The following is a 24,322-nucleotide window of genomic DNA, read 5'->3' as shown; positions in this document are numbered from 1 at the left end:
CGAAAAGAATGCATGCATAAGAGTTATCAAGGAGGAACGTACCCGTCACAACGGTAGGGTCAGCCACGGCCTCCTCTTGCCCTATAGTTAGTACTCTCCCGGTGTTGCCAGTTGTTGCTGCTTTGGGGCAGTTCCTCTTATAATGCCCGACTTCCCCACAGCCGTAACAGGCTTGACCAACACCTGCTCCAGAGGCCCGATCGGTTGGTTGGACTGGGTTTCTGCAGTCTCGAGCCAGGTGGCCCTTCTTACTACAGTTGTTGCAGAGCATCTCACGACATGGACCAGGGATGCGGTGATGATAAATGAACTTATTGCACCAAGGGAGGGTACCAGTATACCTACTGGTAAGTGCTTGAGTTGCAGGAGTAGCGACCGGGGTAGTAGCAGCGTGAACTGCCACCGTGTGTTGCTTCTTTGAAGGCTCCTGCGAAGATTGACCCTTTTTCTGCTTCCAGAATTTTCTTTTCTCACCACTCCCTTTAGCCGGTTCAGGAGTGGCGGTCACTTCATCGAGATCGACTCCATGATCGATCATAGTCTGCGCCAGGCACTTAGTGCTGTCGAAGGTGTTTGGCCTAGTGGCCAAGACATTTCCTTTGGTCGGCTGGGTCAGCCCCCAAATGTATCTTTCAATCTTTTTGCTTTCCGGGGTGACCATCCCCGGACAAAGAAGTGCTAGGTCTTCAAACCTAGACGTGTAAACAGCAATATCGGAACCCTTTATCTTTAGGTTCCAGAGTTCGTGCTCCAGTTTCTGCATTTCGCCCCGTGGGCAGTACTCAGCAAGCATGAGCTCTTTCAAGCTCTCCCAACCCATAGCATTTGCTATTGGTAGGGTTAGGGACTTGACCCGGCCATTCCACCAGGTCAATGCTTTGTTGGCGAAGGTGCAAGCGGCAAATTTCACCTTATTAGCTTCAGAACAAGAGTAGATTTCGAAGATGGACTCAATCTTTTCGAACCATCGAGTCAGGGCAATAACACCTCCAGTGCCGTCGAAGGATGTGGGTTTCGCATTCATGAAGTCTTTATAAGAGCACTCCTTCTGGTGTCCCTGACCACCTTCATGATTTTGGGGATGTGTACCACCTCCCTGCCCACCAGATCCGCCAGAATTTACTTGTGTCATTGCGGCAGCCACATCAGCAGTAATAGCTGCTTGGAACATAACATGATCGAACTGAGGGGGCGGTGGTGGTGGTGGAGTGTCGTTATTCCTTCTGATGGGTCTTTTTCGGGGAGGCATCTAGTTCTAAAAAGAATCAGGAGGAAGAGGATGGTAAGTCCTCTGAATCGAACCAAGAGATATGAAGCAAGAATATATCTCATCCTGATAAATAAGAGTTCTACCAAGCGATAAGCAAAAGGAAAGTTACTAATGCAAGTAAGTTATTGCTAAGAAACGAATAGGTAGCAACACTAGGAATGAATTTCTACAATGTATTCGGCTCTGACTAAAATACTCCTATAGTATTTTAAGTTGCATGGATACCGGGTAAGTTTTAGGCCTGTTGCAACACCAAAGTCACTCCCAAGCACATGTTGGTCATGTCTCGAATGAATATAGTTGATCAGGCTATATTGACCTTAGACATGATTACATAACTGCCCAGGTTTAACCGCAGTGTTCAACATCCAAAATACTTTTGTTTTGTTCTACTTGTGACACAGATTCTGGTACTCGGGTATACTTGTATATTCTTTGTAAAAATACTTATATTTTAAAAGTATACTTTTAGTTCAGAGCACTTCAGCCCCTTAGTGTTTATAGTCGTATACCATGTAAGGTTCGGTATACTTAGTTCACTATAAACAATAGCTCTGATACCAATCTGTCACACCCCGAAACCGATGGCGGAAACGTTCCGGGGCGGAGGACGTCATGCGTAGTATCACAACAGTTGTATCATAGTAAGCGAAGTAAACACAACCATTACATTATAATATGAATATTTACATTGTTCAAAGCATGATTTATACATAACAGTATATAGCAAAAGTAAAAGATGTGACTTCAGAATATTCCGTCTTCTCCAAAAGTCGGCAAGAGTACATGTCTATTGATGCCCTGAGAATACAAGCAGTTTTAAAATATCAGCATAAAGCTGGTGAGTTCATAAGCGTTTGATTCTGGTGAAAGAAATGTTTCTTTGATTATTTGAAAAGTTGTTTCCCAAGAAAATCCCATATTTTCTTATGAAAGAGGTTTGATTATCCATTGGTTACACGTTAAACAGCCTGTTTATGAAAGATTAAGTTATCCCAGGAAAAACCCTATATTTTCCTTAAAAGTCGATAGTTGATTTCTGATTCTGATACGAGGTGTACAAGTATCTACCATACTTGTATCGATAGATGTAGTTTCTTTGAAAAACCCTCGTTACTCGTTGTGAGATGTATTAGCCTTATTACATAAATAAAACTAATAAAATAGGTAGTGAACTAGATCCTAAGGGCATTACTGATGCCCTCTAGTAATCAAATCGGTTATTACTTTGAGGTTAGTTCACTTGTTTTATTATTACAAAAGTAAATTCTCGTTACCTAAGTTGTGAGTGCCATAACCGTACTTAGACTGGATAAGGCGCGAATGGGGGCCAGTATCTTTTATGACTTTGTCACCCCTGAACCTAACGGTTCCGCTGTAGCTAGCAGCGAGAGTGCGGGATAGTCAGTCCCATATAGATCTATACACAACAGTCACGCTCTCCCTACAAGAGATTTTGTTTATAAGTCGTAGTCCTCCATTCACGAATCCGGGGGAGTGTTACCGAGGACATGTCTCAAACTTAGCCTAACAAATTTACAAGTAATTGTACGAAATCCTGTTTACAATTTGCATGAATCCTTTGTAAGATAATACATATTATTACATGATTCATAAGTTTCTTGATTTAGATATGAATACTGTTTCTACGAGTTGATTTCTTTAATCGATTGGTAAAACGGTTTTCGGAGTTAAAAGCATACTGAACATAAAATCATTTTATGCAAAACGAGATAATTTAAGTACAAGTTTCCTTGTACTTTTGCTTGTATTCCCCCCCTGAAAACATGAAAAACTCGGAAAAGCGTAGGGGTATGAACTCACCGTTTGACGTAGGATCTGGGTGTATGATCGGTTACGAATGCTGAGTGTCAACCGATGTTTCGTATGCAAGTGGATCCTATTAACATGTGATAACACTTATGTGTGTTAGAATTAGGGTGTTTCATGGCTAAACATGACGGAAAACCACCCTAAGGACTTGGAAATGCTTGTCGGGACTCTATATGATCAAATAAGGGAGGTGTACGGCCATTTGAGTGGGTGTGCGGCCAGGGTGTGCGGCCAGGCTGCGTGTGCGGTTGCACACAGGAGTGTGCGGCCGTACAGAGGGTGTGTGCGGCCGTACACAGGAGTGTGCGGCCGTACACTCCTCATTTGTGCCCGAAATGTCGATTTTGAGGTGTTCTTGTGCTAATACCAAGTCCTACTAGTGAATGAAGGCCAAACTCTTCACTTTGGAGAGCTTTAAGGGGGTGTGCGGCCACCTTGTGAAGGTGTGCGGCCGTACACCTTCAAGTGACGAAGAACACGAAGAACACTATGATTTTTAGGCTTAGATTTAGGTGTCTTACCAATATAACAAGCTGAACGATGGAGTACTTCACGTTTTTTAGGCCCTTAGAGTGTTCTTGGATGATGTTTCTAGAGAGAGAAAGTAGAGAGAGAGTAGGGTGCAGCCAAAAGAAGAAAAGAGTGAATGAAGGGGGTCTCCTCCAATATATAGGGTCGGGTGTGAGGCTGGAGGGTGTGTGCGGCTGGGTGTGCGGATGGCTGGCCGCACACACCTTCTTTGGTGTGTTTGGCCCGATTTTGTGATGCTACACACTTTCTAATCCTTCTTAAGACTCATATCTAGGTTATACTAAGCCTAGAGCACTCATATGGGCCCACAATTTCGTTAAAAGATGATAAATTCGAGTTTAATATTGATATACAGATCAATTGCACAAGATAAAAATTTCGGGTTGTGACAGTTAATGGGAAGGGATCCTTGGGACATGCTTTGTTCTGGTCTGTGTAGTCCATACATACTCTCCATTTCCCATTATTCTTCTTTACCACCACTACATTTTCCTACCATTTCAGAAACTTGACCTCTTTTATCATCTTGGATTTATGTAGGCGTTCTACTTCTTCTCGAATTATCTCTTTTCTTTATGGTTTAAATTTCCTTCTATTTTGGTGTATTGGCCTGAAAGAAGGATCAATGTTAAGTTTATGAGTGATAATATCTTTATTTATAACTGTTATATCTTAGTGTTTCTAGGTGAATGTTGTTCTTCGTTTACTTAGGAGTTGCACAAGATCCTCTTTAAGATTTTGAGGAAGATATGTCCCTAGTAGCATCTTGATTTCCGGATTAAAGGGGTCTAAGGATAGTTCTTTTATCTCTTGTTATGTTGCTTCTATAACTTCAAGTGCTTACTTCTTTAATTGTTATGATTGCTTAGGAATTATTGAATATTTCATCGAAGATGTGTAGCAGTTCTTGGTTTCCTAATGCTCGCCAAGCATTTTCACTATCCCCAAGGTGTAGGCATGATAACACATTGGTGGTATGTCGAGGGGACCTGCCTTCATCTCATGAATTCAAGGACATCCTTGGATGCCCTTGTAACATGATAAAGAGTCCATGACACATAAACATTTCATCGAGTTTACTCCACTTACGTAGATTGTCAATTTAATCTCGCCCAAGGTGTTCTTTGTTTCTCCAATAAATCCGACTAGTACTGAGGATTTTGGCAAGATTTCTGACTATGGAATGTTCACATTTTTCTTGGTTTCTCAGAGGACTTTATTGACGAATCTATCCCCATCTACCAAGATTCTTCGGACATAGTGGTTTGCAATGTATATGATCAGTACTAATCCATCATGGTGAAGATCCAATATGTTTTCTCTTTCATCTTCGGAGAATGTGATTTCATCTTTTCCTATGGTGGCTATGTTGTTTTTTTTGGGCCCTCTTCTTTTTCCATTTTGGACACCTTAGCATCTCGGGGACGTGACGTTGCTTTATGCGGAATCTTGGCAAGACCTTGGTCCAAATCCTTGGGTTTGAAATTCTTCTTCCCAAGATTTCTTTCAAATATCCCTTGCTGAGAAGGTAGCTTATTTCTTTTCTCAGTGTGATGCAATCTTCAGTTTTATGGCTAAAATCTTTGTGGAATGAGCACCACTAGGATTGATCTTTCCAAGTGTTGGTTTTCTCGTTCCATTTTGGCCATCTTGCTTTGTCTCCCAAGTCATGCATGGAAAACATTAGTCCTGTAGTGTCGACAAAAAATGAATAATAAAAAATCTTAGGATGTTATTTGTCATCTTCTAGTGCATTGACTCTGTGGTTGTCTGGTTTGGTTACGCCTTGGTTTGTGGAATCGTTGGGAAGACGCTACGGATTTCCTATTAGGATTCTCGTAGGTATTTTGAGGACTAAGCTTGTCTTGCATCAACTTGTCCTCTTCTAGCCTTATAAATCTTAAGGCCCTATTTCGGACTTCATCAAGTTTATTGAACGGGGTCATCACGAGATCCTTGTAGAACGGGGAATCCATCTTTAACCCATTTTGAAGGCTTCCACAACAATTGCCACTTCTAGATGAGGAATGCTTAGTGCCTCCCTGCTGAACCTACTAAGATAATCTCTCAAATATTCATCAAATTTTTGTGAATTCCTATAAAGATCATTGGTAAGTTTTTCAATGGATCTGCTGCAAGAAAACTAGTAGAGGTGGTGAGCGACGGTAGAACGAAGATGAAAGGATTTGGTGGGATAGATGGATATGGTAGGCCCCCCTTATAATTTAATATTATTATAAATTATAATTAACCATAAAACAAATCAAAGGGGTATAACTACCATTTTATATGGGCCAGGGATCGGTTAGGCAAAAATTTTAAACATAGCGGTTATACTCATAAAAAAACAGTTAGGGACTGAACATAAGACTTTTGTAAAATATAGGGACCATTTAAGTAATTTTGTCTATTTATTATATAATGTAATTAAATTCAGAATATTAATTTTTATCTAACATTTAGTGCATTATTATTATATGATCTGTATTAGTATAGTAGTAATAAAGATGATAAAATACACATAATAAATAGATATACATGCACACACGTACATACGTAGTAGACATACACTTATGGAAAAAATGCTTGTATAATAAAATTGTGAAAAAAATATAATACAAAGAAAATAATTTTTGACCTTCAAAATAGAAAAAATAAAAAACGATCTTATGTGTAGGTGCAATAACAACAACAACAACAACAATAATAATAATAATAATAATAATAATAATAATAATAATAAAGTATAATAAAATTTATAAACTTTTATAAATTATTATGTGTGTAAATATATGTGTATGTGTACGTATGGATGTATGTATATTTATATAAATTATTATGTGTGTAAATATATGTGTATGTGTACGTATGGATGTATGTATATATATATATATATATATATATATATATATATATATGTATCTCTATGTCTATATGTATATGTATGCATTTGTATTTTTATGTATCCGTGTATGTGTTTGTGTGTATATATATATATATATATATATATATATATATATATATATATATATATATATATATATATATATATATGTGTGTGTTTTTCATGTGTTAAAATAACCATGTAATTCTATATTATGGAATAAGAAAATGATAACTATAAATAGGTATATTGTGCATATTTAAATGTATATGCACATTATAAGTAATGTTGCTTTTAAGTTATTATTATAGTTCGAGTGGCTTCGACGATGGCCTAGGACGGTGTGGTGGCGTTGGTTTTGAAATTTTTTGTCCAGAAAGTTCTTATGCAAATATTAGTTTTCAAAAGAATTTTTGATTTTGTTCACATTTAGTACATTTGTTTTTATACACCATATACAATCTAATTTGTTGAAATTGTTCACATATTATCGTTGTAACCTACATCAACCAGTCCAAGGGTAATATGTGAACAACTTTAACAAGTTAGATGATATATGATGTACAAAAAATACACTAAATATGAACAAAATCAAGAGTTAATTATCCTCTTGAGTCATTTTCCCTTTAAAGAATGACAAATAGCAAATTGGTTCTAATTACATAATTTTCTTTATTACTTTGGAGAAATCACACAAATCGCAAACTAACTATAAACACAAGAGACCGCCAAAAATAATGTTTTTGAAGCTCCTTTTTATGTTGAAAACTTGATGATGCTATAAAACACACATGGATGACTTATAATTTCAGTTGCCTAGTGTGGATATCAAACGTATTCAAAATAATCTTCATACTATACAATATACTCCTCTAGTTTTTTGGTTTATCTCACAATGAACCCTAATCACAAGGCTAAAACAACAACAAAAAACAAAAGTGAAAGTATAAAACTTTTGTTCAAAATAGCAAAAACTTACAATGGTTTGATGAAAGAGAAGCTAATGTACTCAACCCCATACCAAATAACACCATCTATCCACACATACCAAAGAAGTTGAACTTTGCTTTCTTTGGTTCCGAATAAGATAACTTGTTCAGACAGTAGGTTGATAAACATTTTCTATTATTTTTAATGAATAGTATTAATGCATAGGAGATTATTTTTTGAAAGGGTGAACTAAAAAATAAATCCTATTTATGAGATATATACCTAGTACTAGGCGAATACCAGCGCGTTGCACATAATATATAAGTATTTTGTTTTAATGAATTATGATATAATGATTTTACTACTAAGTATATATAAAATAGTTTAAATATTTTAAATATATGATAATATAGAGATATATTAAAACTGCATCATCTTAATAATGATTCATTAGTTGCACTTTGAAGAGTGATGTAGGTATCAAGTCAATATAGTGTAAGAAATCAATAACATAAATACATTTTATATTGGATATGAAGAGTTAGAATTAAAATTAAACTTTCAAATGAGTTTAATTACTAAAAATGAAATAAAAAAAGTTAATTAGTTGAAGTAGATGAGTGGTGTAAGTTTCAAATCAATAAATGAGTTTAATGTACTAAAATTTAAATTAATGATTGTTAATTAGTTGGAAGCTAAAAAATTAATATATTCCATATATATATATATATATATATATATATATATATATATATATATATATATATATATATATATATATATATATGTTAAAATTGAAATTAGTTGAAGTAGATGAGTGGTGTAAGTTTCAAATCAATAAATGAGTTTAATATACTAAAATTTAAATTAATGATTGTTAATTAGTTGGAAGCTAAAAAATTAATATATTCATATATATATATATATATATATATATATATATATATATATATATATATATTAAAATTGAAATGAGTTTAATGTACTAAAATTAAATTAGTGATATTTAATTAGTTGGACATTGATAAAATATATAGGTTTCAAATTAATCCGGTGCAAAAAAAAATATAGACTTTGTTATAAGGTATGAAAATAATGGTCAAGAAAAGAATTTAATATGTCTATAGTTTAGAAAAGACAATAGTTAAAATTACATGTCATATTTTTTGTAATATATCTTGGTAAATTATGTGAGCAAATATTAATATTTTTTAATTAATTATTTATTTATATAATTAGAATTTATCAAATGTTTAAACAATGACGATCTTAATATTAAAATTTTAAATAATTGAAACTCACCGAAAACTATCTTCGACCATACGTCCTTTTATAACTAATTATCTAATCTTAATTATTTATCTTAAAAAATACAAACACCCTTTACAACTTTCATAAATTCTAACACCCTTTATAATTTTTGTTTTGTTATAAAAAATCCAAACACCCTTTATATCTACAACACCAAACAAACATAAACAATAGCTATATAAAGTTGTACTTTTTAAATAAAAATTTAATTTTTTAAAGTATCATATAAAACTTACGTAAACATTGTTAATACAATGACCGAATTTGAGCTATCTATATTTTTTGAGCAAGTATAGATCCACCCTGAAGTTCATTTTGGATATATAACTAATATAATTGTGGTAAATGAAAAAAAAAACGTTTTACATATTTTTAGGTTGATCTTCATAAACTATGCTTCTTAGAATTTAGCTTGAACGATTCAAAATTGTCTTAATAAACATTACAATTTTGATTATATAAAATCGACCACAGAAATACATGAACACAAAACATTAGCAACATTTTATGTAAGATCACACCTTATGATCTGATGAATCAAACACTCTATACGCTGACTGTCAGTGCCATCGCCAACATCAGCACCAACGTCAGCGCCTCAAGTCTTATCAGCGTCATCGTGAAAATAGTAATGTAATGTAATCTTTTTATGTTAGGTAATTATACGGATATGTATAGAATAGATAGCAGATCCGATATATTTGTGATACATATCGGTACTTAGTATAGATTAGATATAGTCCCTTGATTAAAGGGATATACTAGTATAGTTTAGTATATATTTAACATTAGGTGAGACCCTAATGTTAATGTCTTGGTGACCGTCTTTGTGACAACCCGTTTTCTTGGTGAAAACAACCCCTTTCTTGGTGAAAGACAACTTTTGATTATTTCGTGTTCTTTACTTTTTTTGTGCTTTATTTGCTTAGATAGTTCGTACTTGTTTATTATACCTGAAGTATATTCGATCGATACAAACATTCATTTCATAAACACATTGCATAAACACTGAGGACAAGAAGCCTTTTGAGAAACCAAGATGTATATATAAATAATATGATTGAGGTAAATCAAAAAATATTTTATATTAGCAACTTTTGGGTTGGTCTTTTTAAACTATGATTCTACGAATTTAGCTTGAAAGATTAATCAAAATTGTCTTTCAAATCAATACAATTTTGATTATATGAAATCTACCAAAGAAAAAACATGAACACAAAACATTAGCAACATTTTAAAAACACTTAAAGCGATACGCCTTTTACGAAACCAACAACTAAAGAGAAACATATAGAATCTAAAGTCACATGTAATAGTTTATATAACACATTTGATGTTCAAACAATTACTATATTTTATATTACTAAATTATTTATATTAAGTTGAAAAATTAAAGCTCATAGAGGTTTCAAATGCATGTGATGATAGGAAAAATGTCTCATTTATAGTATAGTATTTTGATATTTTGAAATTTTGATTTCCATTTTGGATATAAACGTAATATCTAAATTAACAAATAAATGTATTATAATAATCTTTTTAAAAGTCTACCACTAATTAGATAATACTTTTCATTTAATAACATATTTTAAATTAATAGATTAATTATATTAAGTTAAAAATTCAAAGGTAATGGAAGGTTTTAAATGCATTATCAAATAGAAAATGCATCATTTATAGTATTTAATTTGAATACATTTATAATATTTTTTAAAAAAATTAACTACTTTGAAAAATAGTATATGAATATATTTTTTAACTTTATTTTATATTTTGATTTTTGTTTTGGATTTAACATAATATCTAAATTTACAAATAAATGTATTATAATAATCATTTTAGAAGTATACCAATAATTAGATAATATTTTGCGATTAATAGCATATTTTATATTAATAAATAATTATATTAAGTTGAAAAATGAAAGGTCATGGAGGTTTCAAATGCATATGGTGATTGAAAAAATGTCTCATTTATAATATAACGAGAGGAATGTCCACGCCTCGCGCATAATACAACAATAAATTTGAAATATTTACAAATATATATTTTTTAAATATATCAATGATGTTGTTGTTAGCTCTTATATAATAAAGCTTATAATAAGTTTGTATAAATATTGTTTGTTTTGAATTATATGATAATGTTGACGTCTTTTAAAATTCTATAATATCAGTTGTCTCAATGACCTCTATATGTAGGTTACTCATAAATAAAATTAAATATAAATATAATTTAATGATATTTATAGTTGTTGTTATGATTAATTAATTTTAAATTTTTAATTGCTTAAAATTTTAATTTCTATTATTTTAATTATTTAAAACATTAAACATTGTTTTTGTTTAAAGGTAACAACATATTTTTTTGAATATAATGTTACTTTTAACTATTATTGTTATAAGTTATTTAAAATAATGTATTAGAAAACTCTTAATAATTTTAATTTGGTTTCATAAATTTAAATTTTTTAAAATATTTTGATGAATATTGTTAATTTCTTTGATTGTAATTATTTAAAACAACAAACATTGTTTTTGTTTTTAAATATAACATTATAATTTTTTTTATATAATATAACTTTTAACTATTCTTATTGTAAGTTATCTTTAAGCTATTTATTTGAAAATTCGTAATGATTATAAAAAATAGTTCCACGGTTTTTTTTGTTAATTTAGAATTACAATTTAGGTTTAGCACTATAACTTATAACTTTTAACTATTTATAAAATAGTCTATCAAGTTTTTTCAAGTTTAACTGAAATTTTGATTTAAGTTAACCGTTTAACATTATATTGAAATTAATAATTTAACTACATTGCATAAAATCATAAATTATACAAAAGTTGTGACTTTAAAATGACAATTCTTCACATACGACAACATATTTAAACTAATAAGTTAACTATAATATATTAAAAAGTTAAAGTCATAATTTTATAAATAGAAGTAAAATATGATATTCTAATATTGTTGTTTAGTTAATTTGTGATTATAATTTAGTTTTTATATTAATTTAACATTATTAACCAATATATAATAATTATTAGAAAGAAATTAAAAAACCATGGAGGTTTCAAATTCATGTGGTGCAAATAAAAAAATCTCTTTTATATCTATATATAGACTAGGCAAATACACGAGCATTGCACGTAATACAACAATGTATTTTAAATCTTAACAAATATATGTTTTTTAAATATATCAATGACGTTGTTGTTATCTCTTATGTAATAAATCTTTTAATAAGTTGGTATAAACATCGTTTGTTTTGAATTATATGATAATGTAGACATCTTTAAAATTCTATAATCTCAATTGTCTCAATGATCTCTACTCACGGGTTACTCATGAGTAAAATTAAATATAATATATGGTTTTTAATGATATTTATAGTTGATGTTATGATTAATTAATTTTAAAAAGTTTATTTGCTTAAGATTTTATTTTCTATCATTGTAATTATTTAAAACATCAAACATTGTTTTTGTTTTTAAAAATAATAATATAATTTTTTTATATAATGTTACTTTTAACTATTGTTGTTGTAAGCTAATTAAAATAATTTATTTGGAAACTCTTAATTATTTTAAATTGGTTTCAGAAATTGAAAATTTTTAAAATTTATTTGATGAATATTTTTAGTTTCATTGATTATAATTATTTAAAACAACAAACATTGTTTTTATTTTTAAAGATAACATTATAATTTTTTCATAATATTACTTTTAACTATTCGTATTGTAAGTTATTTTTAAGCTATTTATTTAAAAATTCTTAATAATTATAAAAAATAGTTTAATTGTTTTTTTTTTGTTAATTTAGGATTACAATTTAAGTTTAACACTATAATTTATAACTTTTAACTATTTATAAAATAGTCTCTCTATTTTTTTCAAGTTTAACCAAAATTTTGATTTAAGTTAACCGTTTAACATTATATTGAAATTAATAATTTAACTGTTTTGCATAAAATCATAAATTATATAAAAGTTGTGACTTTAAAAAGCCAATTGCTCACATATGACAACATATCTAAAATAATAAGTTAACTATAATATATTAAAAATTTTAAGTCATACTTTTATAAATAGAAGTAAAATATGATTTTTTTAATATTGTAGTTTAGTTAATTTTTTATTAGAATTTAGTTTTTGCATTAATTTAACATTATTAACCAATTTATAATAATTATTAGAAAGAAATTGAAAAGTTATTGAGGTTTCAAATGCATGTGGTGCAAGTAAAAATGTCTCTTTTATAAGTATACTAGGCGAATGTCCGCGCGTTGCACAGAAACACATATATAGTTGAAGTCTTTACAAATATATGTTTTTTTAAATATAACAATAGTGTTGTTGTAGAATTTGATATAATAATTTGTATACTAAATTGATATAATATATTGATTATTTTAAATTATATGATAATATATACATTTATTATAACTGCATAATCTCATTTGTTTGAATGACTTTTATCCGCGAGTTACACATGAATAAAATTAAATATAATATATGGTTTAAGTTATTTATAGTTGTTGTTATTGTTAATTAATTGTTTAAAATTTATTTGCTTAATGTTTTAATTTCTATCATTATAATTATTTAAAACATCAAGCATTGTTTTTTGATTTTAAAGGTAACAATATAATCATTTATATAGAGTTATTTTTAACTATTGTTATTGTAAGTTATTTTAATCTACTTATTGAAAACTTTTAACGATTATAAAAATACATTTAGGAAATATTTTAGTTAAATTGAGATTACAATTTAGTTTTTGCATTTATCAATACAATTTATCACTTTTAACTATTTACATCATATTCTTTGGTTTTTTAAGTGGAATTGAAATTTATACTTAAGTTGACACTGTAATATTATACTTAAATTAACAATTTAAGTATTTTGTCGAAGTTGTTCAAAAGTTGTTGCTTTAAACTGATAATATTTTATATACAACAACATTTTAAATATAATAAATTAAGTATAATATATTAAAAGTAAAAGACAGAACTTTATAAGTAGAAGTAAATATATTATTTAAAAATTGAAATTTAGTTTATTTATGATTACACTTTAGGTTTGATATTTATTTAACCTTATTAACCAACTTATAATCATTATTAGAAAGACACTACAACTTATCATTTTTAATTATTTATAAAATATTTTTTTGGGTTGCTTAAGTTAAACTAAAATTTATATTTAAGTTACCCTGTAATGTTATATTTAAATTAATAATTTAAGTATTTTATACATATTGTTCCAAAACTATATCATTAAAATGATAATGGTTTACATCCAACAATATATTAAAACTAATAAATTAAGTATAATATGTTAAAAGTTAAAAAAACATAACTTTATAAGTAGAAGTAAATATATTATTTTAATATTGAAATTTAGTTTATATATGATTATACTTTAGGTTTGATATTTATTTAACCTTATTAACCAACTTATAATTATTATTAGAAAGAAAATGAAAAGTCATGGGAGTTTCAAATGAATGTGGTGAAAGGAAAAATGCTTCCTTTATAAGTTTAGTATGACTAGGCGTAACCTCGCATGTTGCGCAAGAATGCATTTAAGTGGTTAAAATAATTATGGGAAAAATAGAAATATGTTGAAATTTACGTTTTTAGTTATGTTTTGGGCATTAATCGAATTATCAAATAACATAAAAATCCATCAACTTATATTTTGATACTATCTAATATAGTCCATACCTTATAAACTTTACTTTTACTTTTATAATATCCAATATATATTATAAGTTTTTGTATAATATTAATATAATCTACTTTTCTTATGTCCGATAATTTTTTTTGGATAAAATAAGAAATAAGTTGTTTTGAATGAGCTATTAATAAACAATATTGAACTAATAAACGTTATATTACACTCTTTATATTACACCAAAACATCCAATCTTTCATATATGAACTTTCAAATATTAAACATTGAAATTAAGAATGAAGTCATACATAATATATCATTATACATAAATGTCATCAAGAGTTTTAAAATAAGTCGATTAGTAAATATGATATTTAATTTCAATTACCTATTTTGCAAGGCGTACGTTTGACTTTATGTTGGTGCGCCGATAATCCTCTTCCTTAATTAAAAAGGGTATGTGGATTGCCTACCACCGGCTAAAAACAACATACCTCTCTAGTGATATCGATTCCTATGTGAAATTGAAGTAGTCATTCTAAGTACACCTTGTTTTCTAATTACATAAACAAATATGAGTAACCAAACGTAAAAATGTAATCTTTATGTAGGAAAAATATTTTAGTTAACTAACAAATTAAATAATATAAGTTTAAGAGTTAGGAGTTTCAAAACATTAATATTTTTATTAATAAGTAACACATATTGATATTTTTACAATCATTATTAAAAACCATTTGAAATATTAGATTTTAAATGAATTTTGGTTGAATTGTTTTGACCTCTATTATATATATATATATATATATATATATATATATATATATATATATATATATATATATATATATATATATATATATATATATATATAGAGAGAGAGAGAGAGAGAGAGATGGAAATTATAACATATGTATGAGTTTTAATTGATTATCTTTTTGAAACGGTACAATTACAAAACAAAAAAAACATCTTTAAAATATTTTATTAAATATTTTCGACATCACCCTATATAACATATGATCAATATATTAACGATTAAACCATAATATACAACGACTGTATTACAATAATCCAAAAACGAAGAAAATTTAAAAACGAATTAGTATAACAAACTTACAAATTAAAAGGTCTAATATAATAGCATATCTCCAAAAGTGGTCATAAGACCTCAACCCAACACAAACACCTTTCAGTTTGTTTTCTTTCTGAAAATTGTATATGATTTGTATGCATGTCTTCCCAAATGATTGACCTTTTTATAGTAAACTTTTCACTAAATGCTAATTAAACATAATATAAGTTATAAAACTTTTGAGTGTTAAATCATAATTAAAAAAACTTTCGAGTTGCCTTAGTTAAAAAATGGGGTTTCAAATGAATGTGGTTTGAGAAAGTTATAAAAAGGGGGTTTCAAATGCATGAGATTCAAGAAAAAATGCTAGCTTTATAAGTATGTATGACTAGGCGATATTCTGTGTGTTTCGTAGTTATAAATAAAATATTGATAAATATATGTTATTAAAATAAATATATACTATTTGTTAGTAAGTTTAAATTAATAATTCTTAAAGTAATTTATTATAAAATATTCTAAGTATTTTAAATAAATGATAAGCATTATAAAAAATGAGTGTACGAAATTACTTTCGTAATGGATTTATGAGTATCAAATAATAGATCTTATATTATTCTATTTAAAATCGCATCATATTAATAGCCTCTACCTGCGAAAATAAAAATAAACTCAATTTAAATAGACATATTTTATTTTTACTAAATTTTAAAACTAGTTTTTGATACATGTATTATATTTAATATTTTATTTAAACTTTTAATATTTTTAATTATTTTAGACTATCTATTTTGAGGAAAATATCATTTTTATAAAAAATACTATGTAACTTTTTTTTTGTTAATTTGACACTTTGATTTAGATTTTTCCTTTAAACTTTTTTACTATTTAAAAAAAATAGGCTTTGAGTATATTATAAAAATTATGTTTTAAATTTAATATCATATTTGGATTAACAAACTATGTATATTATATTGAGAATAAAGAATTAATATTGAAATTACAATAATGTTGGATTTAATGTATTAATTTAAAAAGAAGTTCAAAAGTTGGGGATTTCAAATGAATGTGGTTGAAGAAAAAATGCATCTTTTATAAGTATACGAGGTTATGGGTTCCCTGAGGATGTGTATTGTGGTAATTCAGTATGTGTAGTGCCGAGAGAGGTGTAATGTGTTTGTTTAAAGGGAACAGTTAAGGATTGTGGGAGTATCAGTCGAATATCATAAAATATCGGTGGAATGCATGCATTATATTTCTGTTGTTCGCAAGCTGTTGTCAGGGGTTTGATTATCAAGTTGGGAACCATTTTTGAAGCCACGAATCATAAAGTTCCTCATGAATGTCTCGAGTGGTTTTCCCAGGTGGGGGTACACCTGAGCGGATAGGGGTTGGATGCAATGCAGAATTTTTGGATTGATCATCTTTGCTCGTTGGAGCTGTGGTTGGTAAAGGTATGGCGGAGAATCAAGGGTTATTTAAGGTTGTGTTACATCATATGGATTTGGATTTGGGTAAATTTCACAATCGATATGTTTGGAGGATCATTTTTTTTCATATTCTGGTAGTGCCTCCAGTCAAGGACTGGGGGTAGATTCATAATGAATGCTCATCAGTTTTAAGGAAGGGTCTTCGAGAAGATATTATCAGTTTCCTTTTCGAGTGGGCTTTTGGTGGAATCTCACATTGGGAATCGTGAGTGTATCCATGCAATGTCTGTATTTCAAAGAGTTGTGGGTTAAGAATCCGTATGTCAAGGCATCAGCTAGAGGGTTGAGGATTTAGCTTATGTGTTTGTGCTCTGGGATGGTTCTACCTATGTGAAAGTCGGGCAAGTTATGGGGCACCAGAAATATAGCAGCAGCGTATCGGTCTGGCAGTTAAGGAAATCGGTATTTTGTAGCTCATTATGTTCATGAAATTGTTATCATCAGAATGAGCCTTCTCTCGAAGGAATATATATAATCCCTTTTGGTCTAGCGAAAGATTGTCAGCAGCATCAGAAGGCCTGCAATTTCACTTCTAGTAGGAATCTAAGGTGATCAGGAGTCGAGTAAATAGTTGGACGGATAGGTGAAGTGGATTTAGCAATTGGTTCGGTATTTGTGGTCTGTCGGGGAGTCAGACCACTTTGAGATTTCAGATTTCAGATAAAGTAGGGTTGGCTTTCTACATGGGATTGTGGATTTGTCTTCTTTAGGTTGGAAAAGTCCTGTTGGGTTTAGTTGCCTTAGGAAGGTTAATGTATTCTTAAGGTTGTGGTTGTGCTCCTCATGCTGCATGCCGAGATTGGTAAGGAATGATTTCGAGGACAAAATCGAATTTAAGTGGGGGACAGTTGTAACACCCGGTTTCGAATTTGCTTCATTATTCGGGGTTGTGACCCGATCATCAGTTATCATAAGGCTTAGGGCCTTGGGAAAGAAAGGATTTGGTCCTTTTTGGATGATGGTGTTAAAGTCTAAGTGATATGAGTGTTCAATGGTGGTTCGGAGCCCAAGGGTATAATCGTAATTTGTTAGTTCGGGCCTTTATGAATTTTGGGTTCTTGTTCGGGAAGTTTTAAGCAAAGGGTGAGTTGTTATAAGTGTAGGGTTTCTCATCACCTTTCCGAGGGTATAAAGTTCGTTGGAAACAGACTTAGGACGAAGGAGTTAAGGACGAGTGAAGTTTGAGAGTTTTAGAGGAAAATTTAGTACGTGGGGCGTACTAGCTGCGTACGCGGGGCGTAATGGGTATGATGGTCGCGGGTGGTCTCTGAGTACGTTGGGCGTACTAAGAAGTACGTGTGGCGTACTCCCTTAAGGCATGAAACCATAATTTTGGTCCTTGACCCTATTTAAACGTCATTTCTTTCATGATCCTCGTCTTTTTTCAGCCTCTAAGCCTCCTAAACCCTAGAAGTCGACCCTTAACCTTTATATTGGAGCTTTTAAGCCATTGTGAATGATCTTGGAGCATTTTTGTGCATTTTGAAGAGCTTGGAGCTTGTGGAAGAATCACCATCTGGAGTTAGCTTGTAGATCCAGAAGTTTTCCATCTTTTGCAATCTATTGAAGGTAAAAAGCTTTGATCTTGTCATCTCTTTGGTTAGATCTTCTTTTGGGTTTGATTATGGTCTTTTTAGCCTCTTATGGTTGGTCCTTGTGAGCTAAGGTTGTTTCAGAGGCTTGATCTTGTAGATCTGGACGTTTTAAGTGTTCCAAAGGCATAAAAATGTAATCTTTATGGTTTATTTGGATTCATGCATGTGTTAAGACCCTTCATTAAGCTCTTTTGAGCTCTAGAGTCCCATTAAGCCATGCATGCAAGTAAAGTTGCCAACTTTACGTGATAAGTCATCTATGGGAATCAGATCTGAGAGTTTGGAGCAATGACTTAAATGATTAAGTGCTTTTTGGAGTGGTTGGGGTTCAGAGGAGTACGTTGGGCGTACCCATATGGTACGTTGCGCGTACTAGCCACAAAGGGTGTACACTGGGCGTACCAGCTGAGTACGCATGGCGTACTCGGCCAAGTTGAGTTTTCTTGAATTGTTGACCTTTTGTACATTTGACCGTGGACCAGAAGTTTGACCAGGGTTGACTTTTGGATATTTAGGCCTTTTAGGGTATTGGGCCTTCTCGGGTTAGGTCCATGATGGGTTTGGGTCCAATTTGATAATTGGGCCATATTTGGGCCGTAGATGCTTATTTTGGATTTTAGGCCTTTGGTCATCTAGTTTGGGCCTTGGCCTTGGGCCAAGCTTGAGTAAGGGTAAAAATGTCTTTTACACTAATTTGACTCGTAGTGTGAGTCAGGAGCTAGATGTTAATGGGTTGTCATTTGTGGTATTTGATAGCGCTCGGATTTTAGCGGATCTGCAGTCAGAGATTATTCGTGTGATCAGCTGTTGATGGGGTGTTGTATTGATATTGGCAGTTTAGGGATCTGTCAGCCAGCAGCCAGGGATCGTCTCTGTGATTCGGCAGTACGAGGTGAGTTTTCCTCACTGTACTTACGGTTCGAAGGTACCAATGCCGGTCCTTTGGATTGTTATCCTGGTTTATCGTATTATTGAGTATTATGGTGATCTGTTAGATCTGTATCCTGGTAGATAGGATGATGCTATGCTTAGTGATCTATTCGATCTACATGTTATCTGTTCTGGCTATATGTTTACCGGTCGCATGAGTTGATGTAATGTGGTTGGGTTGAGACTGTAATGCTTTGTGCTGCCAGTCAACAAACCTGGTAATATTTTTATCGGTATGTTATATGTATGCTTATCTGTTATATATATGTCGACATGGTTTGTGTGTGTGGTTGGGTTGAGGTGGTCCTGCTTAGTGCTGAAGGCCAACAGACCCAGGGTGGCCCAGATAGGTTGAAGGCTAGTAGGGCGTACCAGTCAGGCCGAAGGCCCGGAGAACGGTCCAGATAGGCTGAAGGCCCGGAGAGGCGGTCCAGTCATGCTGAAGGTTCTGTGAGCGGTCCAGATAGTTTGTAGGTCGGTGGGGAGTTCCAGTCAGGATGAAGGCCTTTTATGCATGTTGTTTGTTGTATATGTTATCTATTGTGTGTTGGTACTTTGAGGGAAACTCACTAAGCTTTGTGCTTACAGTTTTTGGTTTATGGTTTCGGGTGTTTTAGAGACTCGTGGCAAGGCAAAGGTGTGACCGTACACATCCTGATTTTATGTCATTGATCTTGGGAGGCACTGATTTTCAAATAATGTTTTGAGAACACTACTTTGTAAACATTTTATTAGTAAAAGGATCGTTTTGAAAAGTTTAAAATTGTTGAAATTTTTGGGATGTTACAAAAACTTATAACAATGAAAAGGCATTTAAAATACAATCCATTCATATACTTTGCATCAAGTATTATCTATCAAAAACAAAACTATTTAAGGTCAAAGTTGAAAAATAAGGACTTCAAAAGTCAAATGCGGACAATTAATTTGGGTCGGAGGTAGTATGATTTTTTTCAATTAAAAGTAATTATATAAACAATAATCACATTTTAAACCTATAACATATTTATTCAGGTGAAAACAATTAAGCACACAGACTTAATAAAAAATGCTCTAAGAATGAGCAATCTTGCCATTCTACTCAATTGGAAGAATTAATAATAAAAATCCTAATTATTATCTGAAAGTAAAAAATCTTGAGAGTGCAATGACCATGAAATACCATTAAGTATGTAACAACCCGATTTTTCAAAAGAAAATTTTCATTTTTGATTAGCCAAACACATTTCCATAAACCATGAAATCCAAATACAATTGTTTTCAAAATTCATATCAACTACAATTTTATTTCAAAACATCAGAGTGTCCCATAAAACGCCCGAGAGAGAGTGCCCGCCGCGCCATCAAGCCTTGCCCTTGCCCTTGGGCTCAGATGTACCTGAAACAAATCCACAAACTGTAAGCTAATGCATAGTGAGTCCCCCAGAGCATACCCCACACACAATCCACATAACACATATCATATTAGCTATAAAAGTTACATATATCACATAAGCCATGCATACAACATATAAGGAAGCCATGGAAACCATCCAGAGTCTTACACCTAGTGCCACTGGAACCCCCATGTGGTCCTACTACCTGCCATGGGAACCCCCACATGGTCTTCCTGCCATGGGAACCCCCACATGGTCTTAACTAACTGCCACGGGAACCCCCACACGGTCTTCACTACTAAGAAAATATCATACAAGCTAAACATGCAAATACACTAGGATGCCATGGAAACCCTCCAAGGTCTTATACCAAATGCCACAGGAACCCCCACGTGGTCTCAGACTACTGCCACGGGAACCTCTCGCGGTCTTCCATGCAAATGTCACACTAACATAACGCATAATCAATCAACCATCCACATATCATAAAATGGGCCGACTTTGGTGCCTTAGACCCATTGGTATGGTGAGATGACTCACCTCTCGAATACTGAACTGAATAGCTGAGATCAGATGTATCCTACGCACTGCTCCTCCTCACTGCCTATAACCAACATGTGATTAACTTGTCATAATCCAATAATTACCCTCAAAGTTAACCTTGGTCAACCTTGTTCAAAGTCAAGGTCAACAATCCATGTTGACCTCAACTCGTCGAGTTCCTCACGAGTCCATTCAACTGAATCCCGCATCAACTCGCCGAGTCGCCCTAGTGACTCGTCGAGTTCATCAAATGTCCAGAAAACAAATGTCCGTTCAGACCAAAACCCTAATCCTCCACCGCATTCATCCAGAAACTCAGAAAAGGGCAAACCCTACCCCCGACTCGTCGAGTCAGCTAAGGGACTCGACGAGTTCCTTCAGTTATTTCCAAGTTCAGCCCTTTTTAGTGGGATCTAAGGTCTTAAACTCCCTTAGTGCAGATACCACGTAAAGTTGCAAACTTTACGTGCATGCAAGGCCCTTCAAGGCCATAACATCAAAACTAGGCTTCTTACAAGGTTTTTGTGCATGGAAAGGGGCTAGGTTGCATAAAGTGAGCAACTTTATGTCATTGGGGACCTAGAGAGGTCCATATCTGGAACCATATCCTTGTGATAAGTCAAGATCCGAGTTTGACTCCATTTTGCACCAAAAATGGTCATTTACTTCCAAGAAAATGGATCTAATCAACTAGAGATCAAGGTGACGACTTTATACCTCAAGATGATGGCCAATACAGAGTAGATGTCGGATCTACTACTTCTCTCCTTGCTCCTTCCTCTTCAAGCTCTAGAATCCTTCACAAATACCCCAAAATTTTCCACAAAAGCTCTTACTCTCACTCAAGAAGGTACAAGCTCGAATTAGGGTTTTCTCTGGCTAATAGGGTGATAAGGGAGGCCACAAGAGGCGGATTATGCTCTTTAAATAGGTTCCAAACCCTAAAAATTAGGGTTTCTCTTTACAGTGCCTACTCGTCGAGTCGGCGCCTTCCGACTCGTCGAGTAGAACCCAAATCCCGCGTCCTCATAATAGTCTCTACTCGACGAGTTGGAGCACCCCAACTCGCCGAGTCCATGCACAAAACCCTAAAACTTATATAAAGTAATCAATACCTGGAACAGGTGTTACAAAGTATATATAATTAAAAAATGAACATGATTTAATCAATTTGTTTCAAAAAATACCATTAAGTGTATATAAATTACAAAATTTTTGAATGGTTGTTATTAATTATGTGGAAAATGAAAAGTTTTGGAGGTTTCAAATGCATGTAGTGCAAGAAAAAATGTATCATTTATATATATACTAGGCGAATGCCCGTGCGTTGCGCAGAAGCATCTATATAGCTGAAATCTTTACAAATATATATATATATTTAAATATAACAATAACGTTGTTGTTAAATTTGATATAATAATTCGTATACTAAGTTGATATAATATATTGATTATTTTGAATTATATGACAATATATACATCTGTTAAAACTGCATAATCTCAATCTTTTGAATGACCTCTATCTGCGGGTTACTCATGAATAAAATTAAATATAATATATGATTTAATGTTATTTATAGTTGTTATTGTTAATTAATTTTTTAAAATTTATTTGCTGAACATTTTAATTTCTATCATTGTAATTATTTAAAACATCAAACATTTTTTTTATTTTAAAGGTAACAATATAATTATTTATATAGAGTTATTTTTTACAATTGTTATTGTAAGTTATTTTAAGCTACTTATTTGAAAACTTTTAACGATTATAAAAATATATTTAGGAAATATTTTAGTTAAATTTATATTACAATTTAGTCTTTGCATTTAGCACTACAATTTATCACTTTTAACTATTTACAAAATATTCTTTGGGTTTTTTAAGTGGAATTGGAATTTATATTGAAGTTGACCCTGTAATGTTATATTTAAATTAATAATTTAAGTATTTTGTCCAAAATGTTCAAAAGTTGTAGCTTTGAACTGATAATGGTTTACATACAACAACATATTAAATCTAATAAATTAAGTATAATATGTTAAAAGTTAAAGACATAACTTTATAAGTAGAAGTAAAAATATTATTTTAATATTGAAATTTAGTTTATTTATGATTACACTTTAGCTTTGATACTTATTTAACCTTATTAACCAACTTATAATCATTATTAGAAAGACACTATAATTTATCACTTTTAACTATTTACAAAATATTCTTTAGGTTGTTTAAGTTGAACTAAAATTTATATTTAAGTTGATCCTGTAAGGTTATATTTAAATTAACAATTTAAGTATTTTATACAAATTGTTCAAAAGTTGTAGCTTTAAAATGATAATGGTTTACATACAACAACATATTAGACCTAATAAATTAAGTATATTATGTTAAAAGTTAAAAACATAACTTTATAAGTAGAAGAAAATATATTCTTATAATATTGAAATTTAGTTTATATATGATTACACTTTAGGTTTTATATTTATTTAACCTTAATAACCAACTTATAATCATTATTAGAAAGAAATTGAAAGGTCATGGGAGTTTCAAATGAATGCGGTGAAAGGAAAAATGAATGGGAGTTTCAAATGAATGTGGTGAAAGGAAAAATACTTCCTTTATAAGTATATAATGAAATGATAATGGCTAGGCGAATGCCCGCGCGTTGCGCATAATCATCTATATAGCTGAAATCTTTACAAATATATGTTTTTTAAATATAATAATAATGTTGTTGTTAAATTTGATATAATAATTCGTATACTAAGTTGATATAAAATATTGATTATTTTGAATTATATGATAACATATATATATCTATTAAAACTGCATAATCTCAATCTTTTGAATGACCTCTATCTGCGGATTAGTCA

Source organism: Lactuca virosa, chromosome 9, assembly GCF_052849685.1.
Source record: "Lactuca virosa cultivar CGN04683 chromosome 9, Lactuca_virosa_CGN04683_v6, whole genome shotgun sequence".
NCBI lineage: Eukaryota > Viridiplantae > Streptophyta > Magnoliopsida > Asterales > Asteraceae > Lactuca > Lactuca virosa.
Note: the sequence above shows the minus strand (reverse complement) of the source record.